Below are 17,657 nucleotides of genomic sequence, written 5' to 3'. Positions count from 1 at the left end.
GCTGGCAGCTCAGCCGGCCAGAAGCGGGGGATGCGGCAGAGAGGTGCCTGGCAGCTGTGGGAGTCCTGGACAGGCAGAAGATAAGATTTTAACCCCTTTGTAGACTAATAGAAACCTTGCAAATACTGAATCCTCCTGAATCAGGATGAGGTGAGAGAGAGATGAGAGATGGGCAAGCGTGAGGAAAGCTGGAAGAGGAGAGAAGAATCCTGAGTGGAAGAGATAATGGAGTGGCCTTGGGCTGGACTCTTTCTTGTATAGCCATGGACAGACCCGTGTTTTTTCCCTATGACCCAGAGACTGTATTTAGGGGGAGGCAACACCTGGGAGTCAAGAGTGAAGCAGCAGCGTGAACAGAGACAACTGAGGAGGGTGTGAGATGCCCTCTGTCTCCATGGAGAGGAAGATCTCTGTTCATGAGGCCCCTCGGCCCCAGGGGGTGAAATCTGGGGGGGGACTGGTGTCCCAAAGTTGAGAGACTGCTGTTTCTGGAAGTGGGTGGAACATCTTTAAACGGGGAGCCCTAAAAGCAGTCCTGGCCCGTGTCCAGTGGTGAGAGCACTGGACATGGGGGGGAGAAGTCACGAGGGCCGATGTTCTCTGGGTGGGGCCACGGGTGACATGGAAGTACAGGAGGTTTTAATTGTGCTTCCGGGGGAGGCCTATGAGGCAAAGGGGGACTCCTCTCTCCCTGATGGATTTGAGGTTGATAATTTGAGGGGTGGTGAATCTGTGGAGAAAAGGGAGGGGGAGGAGGAAGGTATCTGGAAGGTGTTCATTCTTAGCTTGGTATGTGTTCCTTTCTAGATTTGTAATAAATAAAGTGTTGTGTTTTTCCCTCCATCCCCGAATGGGAGCCTGCTTTGTTCTGTTCCTGGGTCACATCTCACAGCAACCATTTTGGAAATATACCCTTCATGGGGGCCCTGGCATTGTGCCAGGGCCAAACCATGACAGTTACATACATTATGCTCTGACTCAGCAACAGTCATATTACACTGAGTCTGTCAGGTCAAGTTGGCATCACTTCCAGTCTCTGTTCCTGTTGACTTCTGTATATTCAGGAACACAAGGGACCAGGATGGAAGAAAAAGTAGAGTAGATAACAGGATCCTACTATTTGTGATTTAAAGCTACATTTCTGGTAAATTTAGTTTGTAATGTGTAGATACAACCTAGCTAATAGAATCGAAAATTAAGAAAAATTGCCTTACGAAATAAGGGCTCAGCATACACATTTATAATTAGAGCAAATTTTTGCTTAAATAAACTTCTATGAAATCTGAAATGAAGCAACAAAAGTATATTAATTTGCCATAAAAATGAAAGTGCGTGAAAGATTTCAGATTGATAGATGCAATGAAAATTTTGTCTCACAATTTTTATATAAAAATTACCAATTCTTCTTGGCAAACCTCAGCTGATACTCTAGAAGTCATAGAATTTCTCTGCAGTATAGTTTCTGAAAAATAATTACATTGGAAAGATTTACTGGAAAGTCTCTTAAGCTCTTTCACGTTTCTTTCTCATGTAAATTTCTGCTGGCAAAACTTATGTTGTATCAGATTTGCCTGTATCGATCACTTCATAATTCCATAATTAGATTTTCAGCTAAAATTTGGAAATAAATATTGTGCTTACAATGTGTTTGGATTGGTGCTACAACCCAAATATATCAAATGACTATGTGTTTCATCATCTATATATCTATTTTAATAAGCCTGTTGTAATAATTATCAAAATAAATGCAAAGTTAAGACTCTGAAAAGGTCTCAAGATTTAGTATATGTGAAGAAGTCTCACAAGGATGTGTGTTGTATTGCAGCGCATGCTGGGGAAGAAAAACAATGTGTATCATTTCAAATAGCCTTTGAGAAAAGCATCAATCCTAGAAGCAGTTCTGAGATCTGCAGGGTATGTTTATAATGTACCCAGAAGAACAAATTTTTTCCAGGCCATCTGCAGAGAAAGGAAAAAACCTTACTCATGTGCCAAAACCAATAAATATCAGGCAGAAAAGAAAGAACAGCACAAGATAAAATTTGGATTGGACCTTTCAGCATTTTCTGTAGAGAGGAGGAGGCTAAAAATCCCAATATTATGCCTTGTAAACTCTACTAAATGTCCATATTCAGATTGTTTGCTTGAAAAAGAAACTAGATGTTATTTGCAGGTTTGATGACAGAACTCCGCTCTTGCAGCACAAGTCAGCAAAAGAGGACTCAGTTACTCTTGGATATGCACTCATACAGCCTCACCATCCTACAAGCAGAAAAACTAGAACAGGAAGTTGAGTCTTTTAGGGAGCTTATCATCCCCTTTGAAGACCTGATCAATGCCTTCAGAGTGAGAGACTGTCCTTTCCATTTAGCTGAAACACCTTATATTTGTAATTTTAGCCCTACTATGAATTATATTGTGTTTGTGTCAAGATATCAGCTACAAAATTGGAAAGAATGATAAAGCATGCAATGAAGCTCTCTTCTCATGGTCTCAAAAAAAACCAAAACCAAACCTTGCAAACCTTCATAATTTATACTAATATCCAGAATTTAACTGCACAAAGAAGCATATTCCCTATTCAGCATTTTTCATGTCTAAAAAAGCTATGCAGCATTGATACCCTAATAAGTAGTGTGACTTTGAACACTATAATACACAACATCTGTGTCCACTCCCAATGTGACCAATGAGAACTAATTTTCCATAGCCAGGATAAATTATCGTCTTCAAGGATGAAAACATCTGTCTCCATGATGTATAAACACGTCATCCCTTTGGCCTAAGAGAGGATTCATCTAAGCAAGGGAGCAGAAAAAGGGGCATTACAGCAAAGTAACCCCTTGTGGGAAACCAGCTGTTAGCTATTTATCTTGGTGTGGCCAAGGAGCCTTTATCCAAGATACAGCTGTTCCTTCCTTTCCTCATTATTAGCTGCCTCATACACACCTGCCTCAAGCAGATGAGTGTGATTGTTAAATGCTTTTCTCAGTATTTAAAGTTTTACACCTGGTCCTTATACTCTCTTGTTGTCACAGGTAGTAGTTTAAAGATGTTATCAATTTATCTTTGTGGTAAAAAAGAGACGGGCTTATTTTTGCTTTCATAGAGATTAATGAATAAAATATTTCTTGTTTTGTAAGGTACTACAAATCCAGGCAAGATACCTATTTTCTTTCACCCAACTATGAATTCTTAATGCAACTGTAACATTTTATGACCTCAAAATTTTTAATAGAACTGAAATTTCCCAAAGGAAATATGTACTCCTAAGTATATGTCACGTGTTTTTTTCTCTGTATGTAAGGCTCATACAAACATTTTGTGGCAAATTACACTAACTACAATGACATTTTTCTGTTCAGCTGAGAGCATTGGGTTCTAGCAGCACAAAGTCACACAAGGGTATGTTTTCTATTCACCCATATGCAACTGTATATTTAAAGTCTTCACATTTGCTTTCTTTCCTACCCTTCCTAAGTCCACACCCCTCTGCACTGCATGCTCATACACTTCAGCAAGATTATTTACAGGAGCACTGGAGGGCACCACACCAAAACAGAAGTGTCTTTTCCAGATGTTGTACAAACACGCAGGAAAAAATTACAAACTATACAGATAAAACTTCAGAGCAAAGAACAGGCAGAGCTGAGAATAGATCACAGGTGTCCCACATCCTCATTCAGTGCCCTTTTTGCTCATAAATGATTAATTCACAGTTGTCCTAACATTTATATCTGAAGCCACCAAAACATGTTTGGAAATGTTTGCCTAGCAGATTCAGCTTCCGAATGGCACAACACACACTGATCCATTTTGCTGAGGTTTAGACTTTGTCTCCTCCCCTGGTCAGCATCCACGAAGCATCTGAAATTCCATCCAACAAACATAAAAGTTGATGAGTAAATTGAGAGTAAGCACCCAGGTAGTCAGAATTCGTTCAATGCAAAATCTTCTTTCAGCTTAAGAAGCAGATGAGTAAAAGCAGTTCCTGCTGGCAGCCGAGGTCTTCACTGGCTGCATGCCAGATACATGCATGTCTAATGCCTTCACAGGTGGGGCTGCCTGTAGCCATGGGCACCCCAGGGCAATGCAGACTACATGAGCATGGCCTTGCACGGTGTCCTTGTAGGTTTTGATGGGAGCACAGTCAGTCTGTCTTCCTCCATTTGCTCTCAAAGCAGCAGCTGTGAAAATCCAGGACAGTTTCACTCCTGACACCATTCTTTGCTGACGGACTCCATCCTGCTTGAAATCCTAAAACCTGCAAAAAATTCCCTGTCTCTCACTAAATTCATCAGTAGTTGATTTCTTTTCCACTCAGGAAAGGCAAGGGATGATAATTGCAAAACATTCCAGTAGATAAGCAGGGCAAATAAAGTAGTCTGGTAATTCATCTAACCAACTTCTTGGAATTAAAAGGGCTTTCTTGTAGATTGAGAATAAATTAATCATTAATCTATAAACCAAAAAGCACTGGTAAACTCCAAGAGAATAATGACTGCATGACAGGAAGCAGAGCATATCATATGCAAGGATGTATTTTCTCATTAAGCACTACACATAAATATGCAACCTTCTTTTCTGAAGGACGTGAAGGATAGGCTGTAGGTGGAAAACACTAAAAAGGAACAAACAAAAATCTGTTATTATTCAACCACCTACATTCTTTCTTATAAAAATAGATGCATGCAGACAGAGAAACTAAACAAAAATGGGGGCAGGGTCATATGCACAATATATTCACAAATATTTTAAAATGGGATGTTTGGCCATTTGGGAGATGAAGATTGTTTGAATTTCTTCATTTAATTGGGAAAGGATTTCAGCAGCAATTCAATTATTTAATACAATTTGCATTCATTTTTTTCTCCAAGAGCAGAAGGGCGAAGGAAGAGAAATTACCCTTTTCTTCCCTCTAATGCTTGTCCTCCCCATAGTCACCTTGATGCAGTGCAACAAGGCTCCTGCGGCTGCCTGTGCTCTTTGGCCACACACTAATATAACTTTTGCCTGTTTTATTATAAGCTCTGGTTATCAGCTGCATGTTGATTCTTAGTACTGTCCCTGTTGCAACACACTTTTTCTTACAAACTTATAAATGATCTCATCAGGAAAGACTGCCTTCTGTGCTGAATTCCTTTCTATTCTCTATTCAAACAAACCCTGTACTCCCTCCTAATGTATTAACTGTGAAGGACTGCGTGGTTGGCTACTTGCAATCTAAAGATGGTGTCATTTCAGAATCTGATGTAAGGTTGAGTGACAATCAGTCAATGAGGTCAGTGCCTCTAGGGTCTTGCTCATCTCTCTAGAGTTACAGCAGCGAAGTAGGTTGCAGCCAGTGGCCATGAAATCATTTGTTGTTCTACCTCTCTTTCTTGTAAAAATGAAAATCACTCTGCACTGTAGCAGGGGGGGAAAAAAAAAAACAACCAACAACACCAAACAAAAATATTACTTATTTTAAAAGAGCTGGGCAGGTCTTCTGGAAAATAAAATGGCCCTATTATGTACCTCATTGTATAGGTACAATGAGGTACCTAATACGGCCATTTTTTCTTCTTGCTGCTAATGTAAACTAAAAGCCTTATAGAGTGTTTGGTTTCCCAGGGTGACCATCTGTTGGAGTCCTAGAGACCAATACATATTATTTCAATACACCTCTCCACCTTCATTTTCTCTAGGTTGCCTTAACATAAAAAGTACCTTTTTAAGATAGAAATTGTTACTGTCGTGATAAACTTAAACCCAGCTCTTTTTTTTGTTTTGTTGTTTTGGTTTTTTTTTGTTGTTGTTGTTGGGGTTTTTTTTGTTTTTGTCTTCTTCATAAGTTTTGAAGCATAATAAACTCAAACCAGTATGTTTCCTCAATTTTCTCTATTTTTTTGGACTTCTTCCTGTTGTAGCCACCTGTAGCCTCAATCACATCTGCCTGGTTTGTATGCTATCTTCAGCATTTTAGCTTCAGTGTTTTGGGGTTTTTTTACATTTGAGATTTTTAAAAAGTGTTACATGAAAATTATAGAGAACCAACATCACAGTGAACATACACCTTCTTTGTTTGCTACATATTCCTTCTTCTTTCCCATATATCCACTCATGACCATGCACAGTTGGCATCCTTATGCTCTGCTAATGCATTTGCATTTAAACCCCTACTTTACTTATGCAATACTTTAATTTTGTATAAGCTATTTTAGTCATCCCTCTGCTTTTTCTCTCTTTAATTCTTGATTCTTAGTATGCCAGATCACATCTTAACCCTCTTCTAGGATTTAAGCCACTCCCTGTTAAACTTCTGGAAGCCAGACTAATTCCCTAATGACCAAGTAAGAACCAGAAATATTATTCCCTATTAACCAAAGGCCCATTTTTATTCAGCACTATTTAGAAATGGAAGGGGGAAAAAAAGCCGTGGTCAGAGTATTTCCCTGGTCTCTGAGCTCTTTTAACAGAATAAGTGCTGACTGCACTCACTAGATCAACAAGGTTGCACTAAAAGCCATGGAAGTATTGTGAAGAGGTTGGAAAAAAAATCCTAGACCTGTCTTTTCAGGCAGCATGATCAAGTGTTTGGTTTCAATCTCATAGAACCAGTCATGTTCTGAAATCAATAGGCACTGTTTTCCATCTCGTGGATGTTTTTCTTTTGTGTTTATTTATGATCAAATGGGCATTTTTTTTCATTTTAAGTGTACATTTGGAATTTCATATCTATAATGTGTTAGATATGTTGCACCACAGAGAAACTGACTATTTACAAGAACAGTCAGACAGTCTAGAAGTTTTCTTCCATTGTTTTGAATAATTTGTTGGGTTTTTTCCTCTTTTTGCATAGACATGTGTTACAAGCATAGAGTTAGATCCCTAAAAAACATATCTGCTAAGACTAAGCAAATATGAAAGTGCAAATTCTACATATTCAAGTTGCTTCTAGAGTTCTGTGTTCCTTTGTTTCAGAAAAATTGCAGAAAGAGCCAAAGAACCCAACAAAATTATGAAAAAAAATACAAATCTTATTTTAATTTGCACCCATCACTCCTGACATCAGTAGACACAGTTCACTTACCATGTCCCTTAGAAACTAGTCATGATATGCAAGTCTGGATAAGTCAAGCAAAATCTTGTATGAAGGATGCTTCAAGTGCATCAAAAGTAGGGATGGCAGGAATAAAAATGGTGGCAGGTGGAGAACATGGAGGTGACATGTCGCTACAGGACACAAGACAACACGACGCAGACATGCTGTTGCTCTCAGACAGGGAAAAGAGAGAGTTTATTTTTTGACTCCTACATTTATAGATTTCCAAAGGTGACAGAGGATTGGAAGGTGAAAGTGCCACCTCTCCAGGGACACTGGACAAACCAACAGTCCATCAAATTTTTCCTCCTCCATAAAAGAATGCAAACAATAAGTTGTTTACAGAAAAGTGTGTGAGAAAGTTTCATACAAGAATGCAAACATCAGAAGGCTTTAGAAAGTCTTAAAAAATCAGGGCGACAGTGACATAAGGAGATGAATATATGACACCTTGGAAGGTCCTTAACGCCCTTCACAGAAAGGATGGCTGTCCCACAAAATACATCTATGATCATTATTGTACCAAAGGAACACAATATCTTGTTCACCTTGCACTCTTCCATGTCAATGCAGCTGAGTGGCCAGAAGAACTGAGATGTTCTTCCCACCACAGGCTGGATTTGCTTCCCAGCACCTGGAAAATTTTGTTCTGGGTATAGTTTAAAAACCCTTTCAAGTCAATACTTCAGTTAACTATGTATATTTCGTTTCACACTTCTCACTGTTATACACAGCAGAAAATTTAAAAGATCATGTTGCTCATGTTTGATTTAATTAGTGCTTGGGGAATTAGGTCTGGCAGGTTACATGGCTGCTTGCAGGGTGGAAATTCTCAATTAGCAATATGCAGATGAATGCACAAAAGCCATGTTTCCTCATTTTCACCTTTGACCCTTTGCTCAGTTTCAGGGGTTAAAGCAGACCAGTTATAATTTTTGCCAGAACAGGATTAATAGCTTGAGTTCACACATCCAGCATGGGGTTGCTTTTGTCATCACAGAACAACAGTAAGTACAAACCACTTAGGTGCTGTCATTTTTAGCAGTTCATGTGTTTTAAGTATTTGTAAAGTTGGGGGTTTTCTAATGGATCATTGCATTTCCCCATTTTAGTAAATTCATTTTGTTGTTTCATTCTGCAAGAGCCACCATTCACTACCAAGACAAGGGGTTCTCTTTGAAATCAAAGTTTGTCTTTCAATTCTGCAAAACTAGAATACACTTCTGTGCTGATCATCTTGCAGGTCATAGAGAAAGTCTTATTTTTTACTTCATTTCTGTTTGTATTCTTTCCTGTATACTATTTTTATAGCCTCCCTTTAATATTGGTAGGAAACCCAAAGAGAGTCACATGGCCTGCTTCTATGTAACCACTGATAGAACACTGCTGGATTTAATGGTTGCTGTATGGGTATCAGGAATTGTTGTGTGCATCCTGTGTGAAAAAATATATTCAGCAATAAATAGTTGGAAAGCTGAGTAGTAATCAGCTTCTCAAGGTTTCTCTGAAAAACAAAATTCCATTGGGGAAACCAGACTGGTTTTGCTGTTTTGCATTTTTTTAATCTGGTGTTTATTATTGCACAGTCTTTTTCTATGATCTTGTTGCTAGGGTCATTCACAGTACAAACATTATTTCCACTTAAATGACACAAAGCCTTTTAGTATATTGGAGGTAAGAGGGAACATTCTTCTCCTTTCTCTATAAACATAGAAGCTACCTCAGCAATAGAAGGGATGAGATTACAACTGATTAATTTCTGTATTATAGAAATAGCAAGACTATTTTAAATACCCAATAAAATTGTGGTCAAATTTTAATGTAGGTGGTATTTCAAGAAACACTATTTTTGCCCATATTGGTAGGTAATTGTTATCCAAGAACATTAGAATTATAAAATTAATTGATAATAAATAGGAAAGAAAGAATAAAAAATATTATCCTTGCCTGAGTGACTAGAAAGTAATGACTTCTTTTTTTAACAAAAAGAAATGTTTTTCTTTGATGAGCAATAAGAAAAGAAGCTGATGAGAAATGTTTTTCTTCTGTGATTCATTTTTTAAATAAGTTTCTTAAAGAAGTTTCCTGCTGTTTCAAAATAATGCAGAACATCATATTAAATAATTACTAATAAAAATATATTAGCTGTTTCTGCAACTACAGTATAAGTAGTTGTTTGCAAAGAAACACTATAAAGAAGCATGGTTAGATTACTGCAAAGGCTCAAAACAAACCAAAGTTTTTGTACTTACAGCCTGCACATTCTGCAGGTTTCATATGTCCGTTTCATATATACACTAAAGGAGAGAGATGTAAAGTTGGGAAAAATTAGGTGAAGATAAAAATGAAAAAACTATATCAATACCTTTGTGCATATAATAATAATTGCAAAATTTTGGTTCTCTTAGAATTTGGCACAAGCATTTGATTCAACTTCAGAACTATTCTCACTTTTCCATTTAACAGGCATACATTACACACATTTCAATTAGATTATATTTTTCAGAGGAGGAAAATAAAATAGCTGACATTCACATCTGAGATTACATGCCACAGTCAGGATTCACCTGAGATTCATAGCCAAAGAAGACATTTGTCTGCATCTGTCCATATACTAAATATTTCCTCACAATGAAATAAATACTGTCAGAGAGTATAACCAAAAGAGCAAATGGAGCAGCCTGCAGGAAAAAAAGATCAGACTCAAGTGTTTTTAAAATTGGATGTTTGAGGTTAAGCACTGAAGAAATACCCATTTAGGCTGTGGGAAATGAGTTCTTTAGGTTACAGATGACTGAGTGCTCATGGACCAGTGGCACAGCTATCAAGCGAGTTTTACAGATGCAGGATGACCTGAGGCCAGAACACTCAAAATCCCTGAGCCCTGAAGCGGGGCGAGGTTAAACACTGAATTAGGGGCACTGTTTCATTCTTTGCACCACATTCCTGGCCTGTCAGCCTGGCCGATTCATTCCAGATAAAGACAATACCTCCACATATTCTTCACACTTCTGAAGTTTTATTGAAATATGCTGGTACTTCTGCTTTGTGTCTCCTAAACTCCAGCCATGACCTGACGGTTTTCTTGGAGCTCCACTTTTCTTCTGCAAGCCAAAATTACAGAATCACAGAATGGTTAAGGTTGGAAGGGACCACTGGAGGTGATCTAATCCCTGCTCAAGAAGGGTTTCTTAGAGCACATTACTCAGGATTTTTTCCAGTCAGCTTTTGAGTATTTCCAGGTAAGAAGATGCACAACATCTTTGGGCAACCTGTTCCTGTCATCCTCAGTGTACAAGTTATTCCTCATATTCAGGTGGAACTTCCTGTCCATCAGTTTCTGCTCATTGCCTCTTGTCCTATTGCTCAGCCAAGAGCCTGTCTCCATCCTCTTAACAAAGGCAGCAGGATAGGGTCCTAATTGCCTTATTCTTCACAAAAGAAATAATGTTTCAATCTCAGAAGTAAGAAAATATCCTTCCAAACTTTACAGAGCGGGAGTATTTTTTACAACCTCCTTATCAGGAGTCATTTGATTTTAATTTATGAGTGGATGCATTTATGTCAAGTCATGCAAAGTCTGTTCTTCTTATTTGAATTTCATTTTCTGTCACTTTAATGATTGTGGAATCTTGTAAAATTTTACAGGAGTTGTCATTTTTCTGATACAGCATAAAAATCTCGGCATGATATAACAAGGACGTATCTTTGCTTTTAGACTAAAATAAGTATTCAGAGTTGCTATTCATCTTCCTCACTGCTGTCTAATTACTTTGATTAGGTCTAGTGTGTGGTTTCATTGATCATTATAAAATGTGATATGTTTTTATAACACAGATGTCTTCCCAATCCTTTTTTTCAAAACTAAATTCTGTACATTTAGCACCCAACTGATGGTCTTTTATTTCTTTCAATGAATGATTTTCCATCAAGAGTGTCATTGATTTGTGTGAATGCACACTGACCAGAGAGAGTAAGAGGATTCTTACATACTAATAATTTTATAAAGTGATTCCTTGCTTAAATAGCAAGCGGGCACATTCAGATATTCTAAATGTGGTGCTATGGTCCTCAGTACCTCCACTGAGTTGTAGCCCTTTGATGGAAAAATATTCAACTCAAGTATTTGTGTCAGAACATACCCTTGACACCTAAAAGGGCTCCAAAATGCATCCATCCCTGCATTAATGTATGAGGAATGTGGGACTAGACAAAGAAACCCAGCCTAGACCAGGAACATTTTCCTGCCAGTTGCTCACAGGACAGATTGCCCTGAAACCAAAAAGAAGGAAGGATGTTTTGAGCTATCATCAGCCTTCAGACCTTCTTCAGTTCCAGAAGGAAAACACAAACAAAAGAGCAGTTCTCCAGGTTCCATGGAGTAGAAAGTTTGAATGGACTATCAGCATATGTGAGGTATCATCAGGCTGTACTGACAGGTGTGTCTTGTACTGCAGCCACAATCTTACCATGTAAAGCAACTGCTTCTTGAGACAGTTGGAATACTCTCCAGAAAAGCAGCCAATTGCTCTGAGAAAATGTGTGCCAAGTACCATCCTCAAAACAGGCTGGGAATTTGATACCTACAAGAGAAAATCCTGTACAGAGACTTTATGAAATCTCTGTTCTTTGAGCTCATACCTTGAAACAGAGCTGTTTACAGACATGTGCATCTTATAAATAAATAATCAGCAAATCATGTCCCTGTGTGCATTTTCCAGATGTTTTTCAGAGGAAATGGCTTGTAGTTACATTTGGAATTTATGATGGAGTTTATATAAGGCCCATCATGGGCAAAAAGCAGCAGCTACACTTCCCTTTTCATCTGTTTTAGTGACTAGCCCATAACTGGACAGCCCAATCCATTACTTCACAGCACCTACCTCCACCTTCCTGCAACTTGATCTTCCCAGGGCTTTCTCTCTGTACTAAGGTTCTGGCCCAGTGCTACAGTATGCCATTTTCCTTAATCTGTTTAATGAAGTAAAATAGATCACACTTTTGATGACTCCTGGAAGGATGAATAAAGGGAAATTCACCCATCAGATCAGAGAGGCACCAAGCATAAGTGGGTACAGGCTCAGGGAGTTGTCTCAAGCCTTCCACAGATATGGAGAAAGATTAGCAGCATCAGGCAGGCTAATGTACTTCAAGCACCACTTAGTTATAACCCATAAACATTACTGAACATGCTGAATGAGATCTGTTTCAGGAAGTAAATCATCCATTTCCCAGTTTTTGGTGTTTCTGAAGAACAGAAGAGTGGTAATGAAAGTTCCTATGCAGGAATGAACAGCTATTGAATAAAATACTCAGAAACCCTCCCTCCTCTTTCCATCAAATTATTCACATCAATGCAATTGCATGTTGCCCAAGCACCTTGTAAGTGAGGTAGGTCTTCTTTTAGAGAGAATTTTTTATACTGATAAAAAAATCTAAACCAAAACCCTCCTGATAGGAGCCTACGCATTTCATTTATATGTGTTTTACTGCTCAAATATTTAAGCTTTTTTAAAATTTAGGACAACAAGACTAAGCTGCAGAGCTTATGTGGGGAGCTACTTTCAACAGGTAACACAGAGATAATGGAAGACAAAAGATAGGATAAATAGCAAATGCCAGGCATGCTTTGCATTGATCAGTGGTGGTTATTTACTTAGATATTGTATCTCTATACTTTTTCTAAGCTGGATGTGACATCTTCTGTTTAATTTCTGGAGCTCTGGAGCAGGTCCAGAGTTTCAAATAGATCCCAAAATGCAAAATTTCTGCTTCCCAAATGAATTTATAACCAACCAGACAAACAAACCCAATGCTCAAGCTCTGCTACAGGCAGCAATGAAATATACTAAGTTCTTGGCTATGTTATGTAGACTATGACTCTATGGTGTGCTAGAAAGTACAAAGCAAATCCACTTATTGTCTGAGTCCTGAGCCTTTACATAGTCTTAATTTAAAATTAAATGTAAATTTAGACATGTGCCTAATTGTGCCAAGAAAAATAGCAAAATCAGCAGAAGGACTTGAAACAGAAATGATGGATGCAGTTATTCCCTCTGATATTGTACTTCTGTTTTTCTAAGCCTGCAAAATCCCCTGTGAATGGTATGCATTTTTCTACTGCTAAGAAATAAATATACAAAAAATAAATAAATATTTCGTCATCCTGTCTATTTTAGATAATCATATGCAGGTGATCAGGAGTCAGACACTTGTAGCCACATTAGGGTCTTCCAATTGTCCAAGCCTGTTGCAAGTTTAGGAAACACAGACTACCATGATTGCTGACTTTACACCAGTGCCTGGGAAAGGCAGGTGCCATTGATTGCCAACCAACAGGAATTCCCACACATGAGATATGATGCAATGGGAAATCCCACAATGGAACTGAGTGTCTAAGAATAGTACCACACTTCATATCTGCCTTGCTTCACACAGTGCCCTTAAAGCCATGCAAAATGCAACATAATGAGCCACAGTGTCTTTTTAAAACAAAACACAGTGGTTGTGCCCAACTTGTGTTAAGCAGGCCTTGGGAAGAAGTTGTCACAGCAGAGGGTGTCTTTTTCCTAATCCAGGTTGGATAAATGGCAGAGAGAAGTGTGAATATTGTGTAAAGGTTGTAAATGTCACAATTGGTTACTGCCTGGGCACCTGTACAGAGCAGGTGTCAGTGCTGTAAAAACTGTCCATCCTGCCAGGGGGAAGGGGGTGTGCACTGGAACCCACTGGGCTTCTTTGGGATACTTGTCTTGAGCTCAAATTGGGCAATAGCAGCAGTCAGAAAGGGTTGAACTATTCATCAAATCCAACTGAATGACAAATAAATTTCTTTTTAGCAAGACACAGGAAAGAAATAAAGTAGCAAAATGTGATGTAGGTGAGTACAAACAGTGAATCCAGCTCAGTTGACTCCAGTGCTGATCCCCTTGCTAACAGTGCTGTTTTCTAATGCAGAATTGAACCAGGGGGGCTTGGTGAAGGAAAATTTTAACTTTAGATGGGTATTATTATTATTCTTTACTTCTTCAAGACACACTTAAACCTTACAGTGACCAAAGATCTGTAAGTATCATGCTATATCATGCTATAAAACCCAAGATGCTGAACATTTAATTCTAAAGATCACAAACTGCTCATTATTCCAATTGGCTGGGTTGTCCAACCAATTCTCTGCATGAGAAATATATTTCTAAGTCTCAAATTCATTTAACTTCCAAATGATACATAATGTTCTTTTCTCAAATGTTTGTGCATTCATACTATGATACCAGATATACAAAACAGTTTAATACAGTAAGATTTGCTTTATTTTATGTATGGAAGAGACCAGAGGTCCATCAAGATCAATAACACTACAAACATATGCACTAAGAGAAATCCAGCACCTAAGTTTTCTTCAGAGTTACTTTTGGATTGTTTTCAGTAACAATGATGTCTAATAGGGGTTGTGCTAGTCTAATCTTCATTAGCCTTTTTGAATTTTTCAGATATTCATTTGGGTGAAACTTGACCAAGATGTAGTTCCTTTTCAGTATAGGGTGCATTTTTAGGAAGCTGGAAGGAAAATAATTTGTGAATAAGCCCTGGTTGCAAATCTGCTAGCAAGACAGTGAGCAGTTATTTTGTCTACATTTTGGATGCTTGATTGCATAGGGATCAAAACTTGGAATCATAGAATCATGGAATCTTCAAGATGGGAAAGACCTCTAAGAACATCAAGTCCAGCTATTGATTAATTAAGGTCTACATAGGACTGTGATCATGAATTTAAAGACAATTAATGGCTCAGAGGACGTGAGCTATTCTCAAACACTAAATTCACTGTATTTTCAGCCACTAGGTGCCACACTGTGCTTTGGGAAGTTCTCAGCAACATCCCTGGTAAACTAAAGAGACAACGTCCAGTTTTAAGCTATGTGGAAGCCTGGTTTTTTTTTTCCCTGTAGATACAGACATTCTGTATGATCTCTGTTATAGTTCACAATACCATGACATGTCCTGACAAGGATAATTAACTCTCAAAAGTTAAATTTTGCTTCTCAATTTCTGAACACTTAGTTCTGCAGCCTTCAAGCCGTGTTACTGGGGAGGAATAAAATGGAAGTGTAAAATATATGAGTGCTTGCAAAGCACAGCACTACTGAGTCAATACAACTGTTTTTCACCAAAGCAGCTGAAAGGGATATGTAAGAACACTAAAAGTTAAACCAACATTGTATTGATATATAAAAGAGCTGATAGTGCAAAGGGAATAGAAACCAATCAACAGACTAATTGTTATCAAGAAAAATACTAATAGCTTCTCATTATCACAACTGCAATATATCTATTAAAATGGACTGTATCCCTGTCTTCACCTGCTCATTAGGATGGTGCATGTCTTATAAACACTCAATTAGAAGAAAAACTGTTCTGAGTTTACTTCTGTGTATAACTCCTGAGAGCTGCTTACTGTTTCCAAAAAGGATATTCACTTTATAATAACATTCTGTTCATTTTCTGTTTACTTCCTTGAAGTAAAAAACAAAACAAAACTAAACTAAACTAAACAAACAAAAAAACATGGAAGAAAAAACCACAAGCAATTCACCTCCCCAAAACCTTCTTCACAATCCAGCTTTTACTTTGCATTCAGCTCAGCTGCTTCTGAGTTCATTCATTGCAACAGTATGATCACCCTCACCTCCTGTTCAAGAATGCTACCAAAGCAGAGCACACTGTTTATACTTACAGTCTCATTGAGTCTTTGTGTCTGATTGTGGCTTGACAGAGTATTGCCATTACCCTTTCCCTTCACAGTTTTTGCCATGAAGAATTAGATCATGGGTTTATCTATAGAAACAGGAGCAGACAAACCTTGACCTTGCAGATAGTCCTTATGCTTTTTGTTGTCTGCATGTGTAGTTCCAAAGTCCATGAGATTAAATACTCCGTATTGCTCAGAGTTTAATTTCCAGTGTTTTAACTCTTTAACTGCCTATACATTGTTTTTTTGCAACTGGCAAGACTGATGATTCTGGCCAGACTTCAAAGCTCTTTCTGAAAACAGCACACACTCTAAGATTAAGAAGGGAAGCACTGATTTCTCCCTGACACTCAACTCAAACATGTCTCTTGAACTGAATGACCACATGAATTACCCTGCTGTGAGAAATGTATGGACCTGATTTCAACAGAGACTCTACATGATACTTTAAGCTGTTATCTAGGAAATTTTAGCTTGGTCATACACAAATATTAGCTGTGGACATTGCTTCAGTCTTACTTGAACAGTGAGATATTTTCTGGTTATTCCTTGTATTTCAGGTCTTTATAATCCAACTCTCAACATCAACTAAAGGAAGTGGTTGCTTGAAGACCTTACTTTGGCAGTTAGTAATCTCACTGACTCTCTTATATAAACAAAGTTTTCCCTTTCAATATCCAGGAACAAGTGTTAATGAGCCTCCAAGTTTAATCTCACAAAATCCCGAGAGATCTTAGACTAGAGTACACCACATTCCAGCATGTTTGGCTTCACCTGTGTTTCTTGTTTCTGAGCATATCATGGCATATTAAAAGCCCTGGCAATCACCTTACAGGGGTAGAGCATTTAATATAAATCTTAATCCTCAGGAATTAAAATTTAAATACCAGAAAAAAAACCATGAGGTAGGTTTACAGATATGCAATGATATTTTTTCCAGTGTGACTTTTCTCTAGTAGCCTTCTGTAGAAATTAATGCACAACTAAGTATTTCCTTGGTCCCTTTTCTCTCTACCACATATTCAACAACAAAAGCTCTTCCAGACAAATGACATCCTTTCTGCTAAATTCCATATCATGGTCTTCCAACTTTCATACCAGCCACTTGTATCCCAGAAATCCATTATTCTAGCTCTTTCTACTACCGAGGCTCAGTAAATGTACAAACCCAGAAATGAGACTGTCTCTCTCATGACTTTGGGATTGTATATTAGGGTGTCTATTAAAAATAACCTCCAGTTTTCCTATTCATCGCCTAACACAACTGAATGTGAAATAAATGCACAAAAGTAACTTGTTTACTGGCATTTAACATCTGATCTCTGCACAAGACCATGGCTTGCATGCAAACCAGGTACATAAATGTCATAGATGTAAGAAGAGGTACTATAAATATTAGGACCTCAGCAGTGGTCAAGCAGTATGTATAGTCTTCTCCACTAACACCTGAGCAGACGAAGCAAGTTCTGAATTCTTTTCTTCTATCTACCTGCAGCATGAGAGGTTGTCACTCTTCAGACTCTTCAGACTCTTTAGACATACTGTGAAGAAGTGCTCCTAGGTAAGAGCTTTTTTTTTTTTTCAATTTTTGACAGTCCAGTCATTAAAACTTATATTTTCCTTATTAACAGATTTTTAGGATTAATGACGCATAAAAAATCATACTGACGTCTTTTTCATCACAGTGGTGGCACATTCTTGTCTCACTAGTCTGAGAGGTTTCAATGTATATAGTTCAGTAAGGCTGCACACACTCCAATTACCCAAACATGTTTGCTTAAATAGAATGGTCACATACTGCTTGTGTCCCAGCCATATGAGGAC

At 38.1% G+C, this 17,657-nt stretch overlaps 1 long non-coding RNA gene across 1 annotated transcript; it reads left to right on the top strand.

The window, feature by feature from the left end:
- Positions 1-711: 711 nt before the first annotated feature.
- Positions 712-17,388, top strand: LOC135294448 (uncharacterized). The gene is made up of 3 exons (XR_010356554.1): positions 712-1,144; positions 7,988-8,091; positions 17,329-17,388. It is a non-coding gene; the product is annotated as an uncharacterized LOC135294448 (long non-coding RNA).
- Positions 17,389-17,657: the final 269 nt, after the last annotated feature.

The sequence above is a fragment of the Passer domesticus genome, chromosome 2 (genome assembly GCF_036417665.1).
Source record: "Passer domesticus isolate bPasDom1 chromosome 2, bPasDom1.hap1, whole genome shotgun sequence".
In the NCBI taxonomy this organism is placed as follows: domain Eukaryota; kingdom Metazoa; phylum Chordata; class Aves; order Passeriformes; family Passeridae; genus Passer; species Passer domesticus.
Note: the sequence above shows the minus strand (reverse complement) of the source record. Positions and strands in the feature narration are given on the sequence as shown.